At 40.3% G+C, this 12083-nt stretch overlaps 3 non-coding genes across 3 annotated transcripts; 2 read left to right on the top strand and 1 right to left on the bottom strand.

Annotated features, from left to right (window-relative positions):
• The first annotated feature begins 4501 nt into the window (after positions 1 to 4501).
• On the top strand, positions 4502 to 4573 carry TRNAG-UCC (transfer RNA glycine (anticodon UCC)). The gene has a single exon. It is a non-coding gene; the product is annotated as a tRNA-Gly (tRNA).
• Positions 4574 to 4775: 202 nt separating this feature from the next.
• Positions 4776 to 4857, bottom strand: TRNAS-GCU (transfer RNA serine (anticodon GCU)). Its single transcript has one exon. It is a non-coding gene; the product is annotated as a tRNA-Ser (tRNA).
• Positions 4858 to 5349: 492 nt separating this feature from the next.
• On the top strand, positions 5350 to 5421 carry TRNAG-UCC (transfer RNA glycine (anticodon UCC)). The gene has a single exon. It is a non-coding gene; the product is annotated as a tRNA-Gly (tRNA).
• The last annotated feature ends 6662 nt before the right edge of the window (positions 5422 to 12083 follow it).

The following is a 12083-nucleotide window of genomic DNA, read 5'->3' as shown; positions in this document are numbered from 1 at the left end:
TATATATATGGGAAAAATATATATATATATGCATATATATATATATATATATATATATATATATATATATATATATATATATATATATATATATATATATATATATATATATCTTTTTTTTCTTTTAAACTATTTGCCATTTCCCGCGTTGGCGAGGTAGCGTTAAGAACAGAGGACTGGGCCTTTTTTGGAATATCCTCACCTGGCCCCCTCTGTTCCTTCTTTTGGAAAATTAAAAAAAAAAAAAAGGGGGGGGAGGATTTCCAGCCCCCCGCTCCCTCCCCTTTTAGTCGCCTTCTACGACACGCAGGGAATACGTGGGAAGTATTCTTAATCCCCTATCCCCAGGGATAATATATATATATATATATATATATATATATATATATATATATATATATATATATATATATATATATATATATAAATATATATAGATGATAGAGTGGCAGATATAGGGTGTTTTGGTCGAGGTGGTGTGCAAAGTGAGAGGGTTAGGGAAAATGATTTGGTAAACAGAGTAGAGGTAGTAAAGGCTTTGCGGTACATGAAAGCCGGCAAGGCAGCAGGTTTGGATTGTATTGCAGTGGAATTTATTAAAAAAGGGGGTGACTGTATTATTGACTGGTTGGTAAGGTTATTTAATGTATGAATGACTCATGGTGAGGTGCCTGAGGATTGGCGGAATGCGTGCATAGTGCCATTGTACAAAGGCAAAGGGGATAAGAGTGAGTGCTCAAATTACTGAGGTATAAGTTTGTTGAGTATTCCTGGTAAATCATGTGGGAGGGTATTGATTGAGAGGGTGAAGGCATGTACATAGCATCAGATTGGGGAAGAGCAGTGTGGTTTCAGAAGTGGTAGAGGATGTGTGGATCAGGTGTTTGCTTTGAAGAATGTATGTGAGAAATTCTTAGAAAAGCAAATGGATTTGTATGTAGCATTTATGGATCTGGAGAAGGCATATGATAGAGTTGATAGAGATGCTCTGTGGAAGGTATTAAGAATATATGGTGTGGGAGGCAAGTTGTTAGAAGCAGTGAAAAGTTTTTATCGAGGATGTAAGGCATGTGTACGTGTAGGAAGAGAGGAAAGTGATTGGTTCTCAGTGAATGTAGGTTTGCGGCAGGGGTGTGTGATGTCTCCTTGGTTGTTTAATTTGTTTATGGTTGGGTTGTTAGGGAGGTGAATGCAAGAGTTTTGGAAAGAGGGGCAAGTATGAAGTCTGTTGTGGATGAGAGAGCTTGGGAAGTGAGTCAGTTGTTGTTCGCTGATGATACAGCGCTGGTAGCTGATTCATGTAAGAAACTGCAGAAGCTGGTGACTGAGTTTCGTAAAGTGTGTGAAAGAAGAAAGTTAAGAGTAAATGTGAATAAGAGCAATGTTATTAGGTACAGTAGGGTTGAGGGTCAAGTCAATTGGATGGTAAGTTTGAATGGAGAAAAACTGGAGGAAGTAAAGTGTTTTAGATATCTGGGAGTGGATCTGGCAGCGGATGGAACCATCGAAGCGGAAGTGGATCATAGGGTGGGGGAGGGGGCGAAAATCCTGGGAGCCTTGAAGAATGTGTTGAAGTCGAGAACATTATCTCGGAAAGCAAAAATGGGTATGTTTGAAGGAATAGTGGTTCCAACAATGTTGTATGGTTGCGAGGCATGGGCTATGGATAGAGTTGTGCGCAGGAGGATGGATGTGCTGGAAATGAGATGTTTGAGGACAATGTGTGGTGTGAGGTGGTTTGATTGAGTAACTAATGTAAGGGTAAAAGAGATGTGTGGAAATAAAAAGAGCGTGGTTGAGAGAGCAGAAGAGGGTGTTTTGAAATGGTTTGGGCACATGGAGAGAATGAGTGAGGAAAGATTGACCAAGAGGATAAATGTGTCAGAGGTGGAGGGAACGAGGAGAAGTGGGAGACCAAATTGGAGGTGGAAAGATGGAGCGAAAAAGATGTTGAGTGATCGGGGCCTGAACATGCAGGAGGGTGAAAGGCGGGCAAGGAACAGAGTGCATTGGATCGATGTGGTATACCGGGGTTGACGTGCTGAATCAGGGCATGTGAAGCGACTGGGGTAAACCATGGAAAGCTGTGTAGGTATGTATATTTGCGTGTGTGGACGTATGTATATACATGTGTATGGGGGTGGGTTGGGCCATTTCTTTCGTCTGTTTCCTTGCGCTACCTCGCTAACGCGGGAAACAGCGACAAAGCAAAAAAGAAATATATGTATATATATATATATATATATATATATATATATATATATATATATATATATATATATATATATATATATATATACATATATATATATATATATATATATATATATATATATATATATATATATATATGTATATATATATATATATATATATATATATATATATATATATATATATATATATATATATATATATATATATATATATATATATATATACATATATATTTATATATATATATATATATATATATATATATATATATATATATAGGGTGTGTGGATCAGGTGTTTGCTTTGAAGAATGTATGTGAGAAATACTAAGAAAAGCAAATGGATTTGTATGTAGCATTTATGGATCTGGAGATGGCATATGATAGAGTTGATAGAGATGCTCTGTGGAAGGTATTAAGAATATATGGTGTGGGAGGCAAGTTGTTAGAAGCAGTGAAAAGTTTTTATCGAGGATGTAAGGCATGTGTACGTGTAGGAGGAGAGGAAAGTGATTGGTTCTCAGTGAATGTAGGTCTGCGGCAGGGGTGTGTGATGTCTCCATGGTTGTTTAATTTGTTTAAGGATGGGGTGGTTAGGGAGGTGAATGCAAGAGTTTTGGAAAGAGGGGCAAGTATGAAGTCTGTTGTGGATGAGAGAGCTTGGGAAGTGAGTCAGTTGTTGTTCGCTGATGATACAGCGCTGGTGGCTGATTCATGTTAGAAACTGCAGAAGCTGGTGACTGAGTTTCGTAAAGTGTGTGAAAGAAGAAAGTTAAGAGTAAGTGTGAATAAGAGCAATGTTATTAGGTACAGTAGGGTTGAGGGTCAAGTCAATTGGGAGGTAAGTTTAAATGGAGAAAAACTGGAGGAAGTAAAGTGTTTTAGATATCTAGGAGTGGATCTGGTAGCGGATGGAACCATGGAAGCCGAAGTGAATCATAGGGTGGGGGAGGGGGCGAAAATCGTGGGAGCCTTGAAGAATGTGTGGAAGTCGAGAACATTACCTCGGAAATCAAAAATAGGTATGTTTGAAGGAATAATGGTGCCAACAATGTTGTATGGTTGCGAGGCGTGGGCTATGGATAGAATTTTGCGCAGGAGGGTGGATGTGCTGGAAATGAGATAATGTGTGGTGTGAGGTGGTTTGATCGAGTAAGTAATGTATGGGTAAGAGAGATGTGTGGAAATAAAAAGAGCGTGGTTGAGAGAGCAGAAGAGGGTGTTTTGAAATGGTCTGGGCACATGGAGAGAATGAGTGAGGAAAGATTGACCAAGAGGATATATGTGTCGGAGGTGGAGGGAACGAGGAGAAGTGGGAGACCAAATTGGAGGTGAAAAGATGGAGTGAAAAAGATACTGAGTGATCGGGGCCTGAACATGCAGGAGGGTGAAAGGCGGGCAAGGAATAGAGTGAATTGGATCGATGTGGTATACCGGGGTTGACGTGCTGTCAGTGGATTGAATCAGGGCATGTGAAGCGTCTGGGGTAGACCATGGAAAGTTGTGTGTCGCCTGGATGTGGAAAGGGAGCTGTGGTTTCCGGCATTATTGCATGACAGCTAGAGACAGAGTGTGAACAAATGTGGCCTTTGTTGTCTTTTCCTAGCGCTACCTCGCACACATGAGGGGGGAGGGGGATGGTATTCCATGTGTGGCGAGGTGGTGATGGGAATGAATAAAGGCAGACATTGTGAATTGTGTGCATGGGTATATATGTATGTGTCTGTGTGTGTATATATATGTGTACATTGAGATGTATAGGTATGTATATTTGCGTGTGTGGACGTGTATGTATATACATGTGTATGGGGGTGGGTTGGGCCATTTCTTTCGTCTGTTTCCTTGCGCTGCCTCGCAAACGCGGGAGACAGCGACAAAGCAAAATAATTAAGTAAATAATATATATATATATATATATATATATATATATATATATATATATATATATATTTTTTTTTTTTTTCCAAAAAAGAAGGAACAGAGAAGGGGGCCAGGTGAGGATATTCCCTCTAAGGCCCAGTCCTCTGTTCTTAACGCTACCTCGCTAACGCGGGAAATGGCGAATAGTATGAAAAAAAAAAAATATATATATATATATATATATATATATATATATATATATATATATAGAGAGAGAGAGAGAGAGAGAGAGAGAGAGAGAGAGATAGATAGATAGATAGATATATCATATGTAATGAAACTCATCATAAATCTGTAAAACGCTACATGATGATTGGCGGATGTCATGACACGACCATCCGTGAAAGCCTGACTCAGCGAAACAGCGCGATGGTGGTATAGTGGTGAGCATAGCTGCCTTCCAAGCAGTTGACCCGGGTTCGATTCCCGGCCATCGCACGTAAGTTTTTCCCCACGTATTTCGTCCTGAAATATTTCAACAACACCAGCTACAGGCAAACCTAAGCACCCGATTAAACATTCACCACATGACAGTTCCTGATGCCATAATACGAGGAAAAAATTTACAACGTGACGGGCTGGTTGGCTGCCTGACAACGTTCAAGGCGCAGAGAATTAAGAAAAAAGAAAACGTTGACATCGACGAGGATGGGATTCGAACCCACGCAGGGAGACCCTATTGGATTAGCAGTCCAACGCCTTAACCACTCGGCCACCTCGTCATATACTATCATGCACAGTACTCCAGTAAAGAATAAAACTGGTGGTGTGTGTAATAACAACACATTACCAATTATCTTGTGCGTTCTTACTATTATGTATGCAACCTCACACGTTAGTAGAAAGGCACATACATTCACAAACACACCTCTCCATAAATGTGTACATACAAAATGTATATTTCTTAGAACATGGCGACACCTACGTAAACTTAATGCATACTTGTATGCACAGACGTATACCTTTATATATATATATATATATATATATATATATATATATATATATATATATATATATATATATATATATATCATATGAAAGTAAAAATAATAATGCAATAAAGATACAGTCCTGATGGATGTAATAATACATGATAATCTTAATTATCATCATACCTCATAAAGCACTGTCTCGTATCTTCCCATGCAATATTGGTTATAACCATGACAAGGCAAGGATTTGACAGCTTGAACCTTTGCATATTGTTCAGCGCGATGGTGGTATAGTGGTGAGCATAGCTGCCTTCCAAGCAGTTGACCCGGGTTCGATTCCAGGCCATCGCATCCGCATTTTACACATTTCTACACGTCTTGCCTACAAATTTGTGCACATCTTTCATGTTCCTTCATATTACCTGTGTATCGTAGATCTCAGACGACTGTAAGAGGCAGGATCGGGGAACCAGAAACCTTTCCCCTTCTTTTATTTCAAGTGGGAACAGGAGCCAAGTGATGAGTGCCCCTCAAACGCTCAGGCTAGGGTATCTAAATGTCTGCGGATGTAACCAAGATGAGAAAAAGGGAGAAACAGGAAGAGAAACCTGGATGAACGAGTTCCGCGTGAAACGAGCTTGAAGGGAAAAAGGGAGATGAATGGGTTGGGAATGTCCTAGGAGTAAAATCTGGGGTTAGTGAGAGGGCGAGAGCAAAGTTGTCTCATTTCTTTTTTGCCCTTTCATTGACCTTCTGTATTTCAATTAAGGCCCGGATTTGATATGGGCTTTTGTCCGTAACAGGAGCCAACGTAAATAAAAAGGTTGCAACTCTAATTATGGTGCAAATATCAGAATTGTCAAAATGATGTATTTAGCTTATACTTTGGTCCCTAATAGAATACCACGCACCAGTTTTGGTCCTACACAACAACAAAGGAATCAACAGACGAAAAAATGCAAAATGAAGTCTTAAGAATCATACTTGGTTGCTCGAGGTTCATTAAAGTACTCAGCATACAGAAAGAACTTGGTATTCCCAGCAATGAAGACAGAATACTGGAAATCAGTTTTATGATGAGACTGAAACTTGTGCGTGGTGATCCAGATAGTGTTGTCTCTAAAGAATTGTTAAACCATGTATGTCAAGGCACAAGTGAATCTAAATGGATCCAAATAGCAGCCAAACACATAACAATGTTTGGTGTACATAATTTGTACAAAATCAGGAAGCAGCAGCATTGCCTGCCTCCCTGGCAGATAACTCCCTTTGACGTCATTACACCTACTTATCCACCAAAGACACTAATTACTTATAATCTTTACCTTCAACACTTAGCCAAGACCAGTGCTCTTGACCATGTACAGAAACTCCACAATGACCTCCAGACTGATAATAACATAACCCAGTGCATCCATACTGACGGTTCTCGCGACACTGCCACTGGGAGGGCAGGCGGTTCTGCCATTGTGATCCAGGCCAATGGTAATAGATTTAAGAAAAATGTTAGAATAAAAAACTGGGCATCTACTCTACAAACTGAATTGTTCGCCGTACTTATCGCTCTTGAGCAGATAGAAATCACTGCCACAGACAACTTAATCATCTTTGATTCTTTATCCTCACTACTTGTCATTAACACCCTGAGATCAGAATGTAACATACTGGTCTTTGACGCCAGACACAAATACTCTGACATTATTGCTCGAGGAATTCAAATCAAATTGTTATGGATGCCTTCTCATATAGGCCTCCATGAGCATGACAAAGCTAATGCTTTAGCCATATTTGCACTTAATAAAGTTGGGTTGTCAATGGGAAGCCTCAAAACTGTAACTAGAAAGGAACTACTGGCGTCTTTGATACACGAAGACGAACTCAGATAAGCACAATCAGAAACATTTTCCATCACAGTGAAATGTGTAAAGTAAAACATGTATATGGAGAAAGTAATAAGATCAGCATATTACATGATGTTGTAACTGCCGGACTAAGATACTATTGACGCTTTGACCTAACTGGAGATGTTAACCATGTGAATTGCAAAGTTTGTGGTCAAAGATTTGGACTCAAATTGGAACACTATGTATGAGAATGTGATAAAAGGTAGAGCCTTTCAGGAATAGATCTAAACAAACCCTGTAATAAATGTCACAACACCTTACTGTTGATAACAAAATACCTGAAATTTTAAAATTGTATCCACATTTTGCATCTAGTCGGTAAAACTTACCTTATGAAACTATGTAATGTAAGCAATGAAATACCTATTGTGAAAATTAACATCCTATATAGCATCAACTCACTGGGGTCTGACTAAGACCCTTTGTGACCCGTGTAATCCTTTTGCGCCCCCACTTGCAGGTTGATGAACATGGGGTGCACAGTAAATTTGCCGGGGTTACCGGCACAAATCATTTCATTGAGACAGTGTGTAAAAGTTTTGATGCGAGGGATCAAATATAAGTGATGGGTGATTTGAAAGCAAGTGGGTGAAGAAGCAATTGAAGTCATAATTGGTCATGGAATGAATGAAAATGGTGCTAAAAAAAAGACGTGTGACGGATTACTTTGTTTAGAAGAAAAGGGATACACGCAAGAATACATGGGTGTGTGGGGTCAACGGTGACGAGGCATTAATGAATTATATAGTAACAGATAATATGTTAAAGAGAAACTCTATGTTGCAAATGCGCAAAGGGCATTTGTTGGGTTATTTGAACACGTCTTGGTGAAGGCGAAGGTGAGTCAGTAAAGGCTTTACGAAAAGAGGAAGTAACATGGATGGGAAGAGTGAGTGAGCTTGGAAAGGAGGCTTTGTGTGAGGGGATACCAGGAGACACTGGGTGGATAATGACAAAGGATGAAAGTAAACAAAACTAAGAGAGTGTGTAGGGTAGGAAAGACATCTTGAGGAGCAGTGCTTACATGTATGGATCAAGTGTGAGGTAAATGGAAGGTTGGATGAGGGCATGTGAGGAAGGAAAGGGATAAGGCATAAGGATTTTAAGTTGAGAGTGAAGGAGGAAGGAGAGGTGCAGGGACAGAGTGCGAGTGACACAGATGTAGAAGAGAAAGCGGCAGGTGGTTACACAATTACATATATAGATACACAGACAACACAGACCTAACGTCCAATCGAGACGGTCCGGCCTTACCGCTAAAAAAAGGAAAAAAAAGGCCCCTTTGTAAGCAGCAGAAGAAAAAGATAGTAAATCAAAGGCTCTCACCCCACACTCCACTCCCTCTGGCACACGCCAGCAGGGAAACAGGTAGAAAGAAATACCTTGCAGGGTTAATAAGCCAGAAGGAAATTATTTTAAGAGAGTCTTGTGGTAGAATGAACATGAATATGTTATGCATCCCATCACCATTAACATGCATCCCATCACCATCGACATGCATCCCATCACCATCGACATGCATCCCATCACTTTTTGTTATGAATACAAAAGTAATGATAAATTTGAGCTCCAGCCTCTTGACTTATCGTGCCTATATTAATCCTGATCTTGAAGAATGATACAGGGAGAGGTCAGTGGTTGAGAAGGTAGCATGATATACCGCTGCGTTATGATCAATGATTATCTAGATCTTTCAATACCGCAGAGTGACAGAAGGTGATGATCAAGCCTAATTGTAAACATATTGAAGGTGCTACTTTGAAGAACATTTTGGGAGCTTATTCCATGCATCAATAATGTCGTGGTAAAAAGAAATATTCGTACAGTCCAGATTAACTCGGTTACCTCTAAGTTTTCATCTATTTCCTCTCGTCGGTAATGCTGGCGCTACTTTAAAGAAATATTCAATATCAACGTTGTTGAATCCTTTAAGTATTTTGAAACATTCTGTTGATATGACTCGTAGGCGCCTCTTGCTTAGGGCGAACAAGTTTAATTCTTACAGTTTCTTCTCATATGGTTTGTAAAGCAAGGAGGTAATCAGTTTAGTTGTTCTCCGCTGCACTGCTTCCAATTTAACAATGTTTTTACTTAAGTGGGGGACCCAAAATTATACTGTATATTCGAGGTGTGGTCTAACTAGACTTAAGTATAGTGGTAATATCACATCCTTGCTTTTGTACGTAAAGTTTCTGTTATAAACCCTAACATCCTATTTACTTTCTTGGCATCTTCATTACAATGCTGGGAGAATATTGGTGACCGTGGCCACTAGGTCTCCCACACTAGGGGTGTCCTTCATCTTGCGGTCCATTCGTTCATAATCAATTCTGGGGGTTTCCTTCCTTAACAGCTGACATTTAGTGTCATTAAATGGCAATTGCCATTTACTAGACCATTCAGCGATTTTATTTAGATCCTATCGAAATCTTAGCCTATCTTCTTCATCTAATATGGCACTGCAGAACTTTGTGTCATCTGCAAATTTGGACACTAGCTTATTTGATCCTACGTCAATATCGTTAATATAAATGATGAAAAGTACAGGCCCAAGTACAGATCCCTGGGGACTCCACTGGTAACGAGTGACTACGGTGATGATTCTTCATTCATTACGATTCTCTGCTTCCTACCACGTAACCAGACTTCCATCCAATTTCCTATGCAACCAGTAATCCCCAAGGCCCCGACTTTGTGCATCAGTTTAACGTGGCGGGACTTCGTCCACAAATGTTATATCTATCACCTTTGTCTTGTCGTAGGTACTGAATAATGTAACATGAAATTCAAAAGGGTTTATAAGGCATGATCTGCATCTTCTAAAATCATGTTGTGGGTTATTGATCAAGCTGTGTTGTACCTGACAGGCTACGATTTTATCTCTAATAATCGACTCCAAAAGTTTATATCTCATTGATGTGAGGCTCATAGGACGGTAATTACCTTACCAGGCAACTCTTGGCTCCCTTTTTATATATAGGAGTGACGTTTGCCAGTCTCCCTTCAGTCCTGTGGGACTATTTCTTCCTGGAGCGATTTACTGAAAATAGGGGTTAACGGTCCGAAAATTTAGCGTTTCATGTCTATAATTACTTGTGGATAGAAACGATCAAGTCCTGGACTTTTATCAGGTCTCAACTTATCTATCTGTGTTGATACTTTTCTAAGTATTTACACCTAGCGCTATCCTTAGGGCGTAGTTACCTATAGTAAGTAGCAAGGGAGCGCCAAATATAACAGAGTTATCCGGTTTATCTATCACGGTGTCAATCAGCTCGTTATATCCCTCTATGATAATCTCTGAATTTGAATTCTTATGATAAACGTCGTTGCTCCCAACATTCAGAACTAAACATGACTTTTAGTAAGTACTTTAATGCCTTAAAACTTTTTTTTAATGAGGGAAATTCTCGCACCGGGTAGACGTGGACTATTCTCTTCGAATTCCCCACCAAGAGTTTCCCTGGATATCTTACCACCGAGTCGTCTGTAATCACGGTACAGTCTTCTTCGTTCTATTCTTGCAAGTGGCTAAGTACTGCAGATCGATTGGTCGTAGGTATGACTAGGGGGTGAGTGGCCCCATGAGGAAGGAGGTGGGGATCGGCTGGGTGGATGGTTGAGACGTGACGTAGACTTGGAGGAGGTTATGAAATTTTGGCGAGGGGGGGTGCATAGTGGGGGGGCAGGACTAGGAGTTTAAGTGGAGGTGAAAGGAGGTAGCAGGATTGGGGCGGGGGTTGAGTGGTAGGGTGAACATGATGAGGTTTAGGAGGGGCTGTGGGAACATGGGCTGTGGGGAGGATACCACTCGGGATGAGCTAGGGCTGGTACTGGGCATTGGACTGGTATGCAGGATGCGAGCGGAGGAAGGATGGACCAGGATGAGGTGAGGAAGTAGTCGCTGGGAGGAAGATATAGGTGGTCGGGTCACGGGGCGCCATTTTCAAACTTTGCGCTCTGCGTATATCACTTTTAAACTTCTCTTTCAGGCTACTACAAGTTACACAGAACTTCTCTTCCAGGTCACTTCAGGTTACACAAAACAAACCATTTTCGTGCGCTCCGTCTGGCCCCGTTGTCATAAAATCCTTAATAAAACCTCGACCACAGGATGCACATGGGTAGCCAATAGCTGGTGCCATTGTCATAAGAAAGTGAATTACACAGATGTACACTGAAAGGTTAATAAATGGTTAAGAAGGTGCAGGGGTTGAAAAGGAAGGTAGATGAAAGATAGGGGAGAGAGAATTTACAACTTTTTGATAGAATAAGATATTGCATTTGAAGGTGAATAACATGAGAACAAATGAGCAAATAGGAATAGAAGTGAATGAAGACGGAGAAGCAGTAACAGGCAGAGAAGAAGTGAAGAGGAGATGAACTGAGTATTTTCAAGGTCTGCCGAATGTGTTAGACGAAAAAGTGACGAATGTGGTATATTTAGGACGTATGTGAAGCCAGAGTCGAGGCAGACAGTGTATTTCTTCACATTCCATTTTCTAACTTATCTCTTGCTTAGTTTCTTGGGGCGTTTCCTGGATGACCTCTTCCCACTAGTTTGAAAAAACTGCTTAGTATCAACACTGTCTCATCGACAGAGAACTTCAAAGTTGTAATCATGTCTTTGGTTATGTCATCAAACGTGGCCAAGTCTATCGTTGCAATCCTCTCCCTGTAATTCAGTTCCCTTACTCAAGAAACAATCTTCTTTGCCCATAAGAAAAGAAAAAATAGCAGAACAAAGCACACACTACCTAACTTTCCACACAAACACAAACAGAAGATAGCTTGTTAAGCCCCGACTCTTTTACTCCTACCAGAACGTCATTCCCGTCACTCTTCTCTAGCCTCTGACTCCTTCCATCTCCGGCCCTGGCAGATAAGCTGGGAGTATCTAAGTTTACATTGTTAGTGAGTCGCTGCCTGTAGTATATAACGTTCAGCTGCGACTTTAGCATAAATCTTCAAGTAGTTGATATTCCCATGGAGTAGACAGAAAAGTTTTGCACCCTTTAAGAAGATAAAGAATGTTCTAACTCGAAAAAAATTATAAAGGGTCATAATACCTTGGGTTAATAATTATCGTGCTTATGGGCCGTTCCCGTC

The sequence above is a fragment of the Panulirus ornatus genome, chromosome 3 (assembly GCF_036320965.1).
Source record: "Panulirus ornatus isolate Po-2019 chromosome 3, ASM3632096v1, whole genome shotgun sequence".
Lineage (NCBI taxonomy): Eukaryota > Metazoa > Arthropoda > Malacostraca > Decapoda > Palinuridae > Panulirus > Panulirus ornatus.
This window is presented reverse-complemented; position numbering and strand designations above follow the sequence as displayed.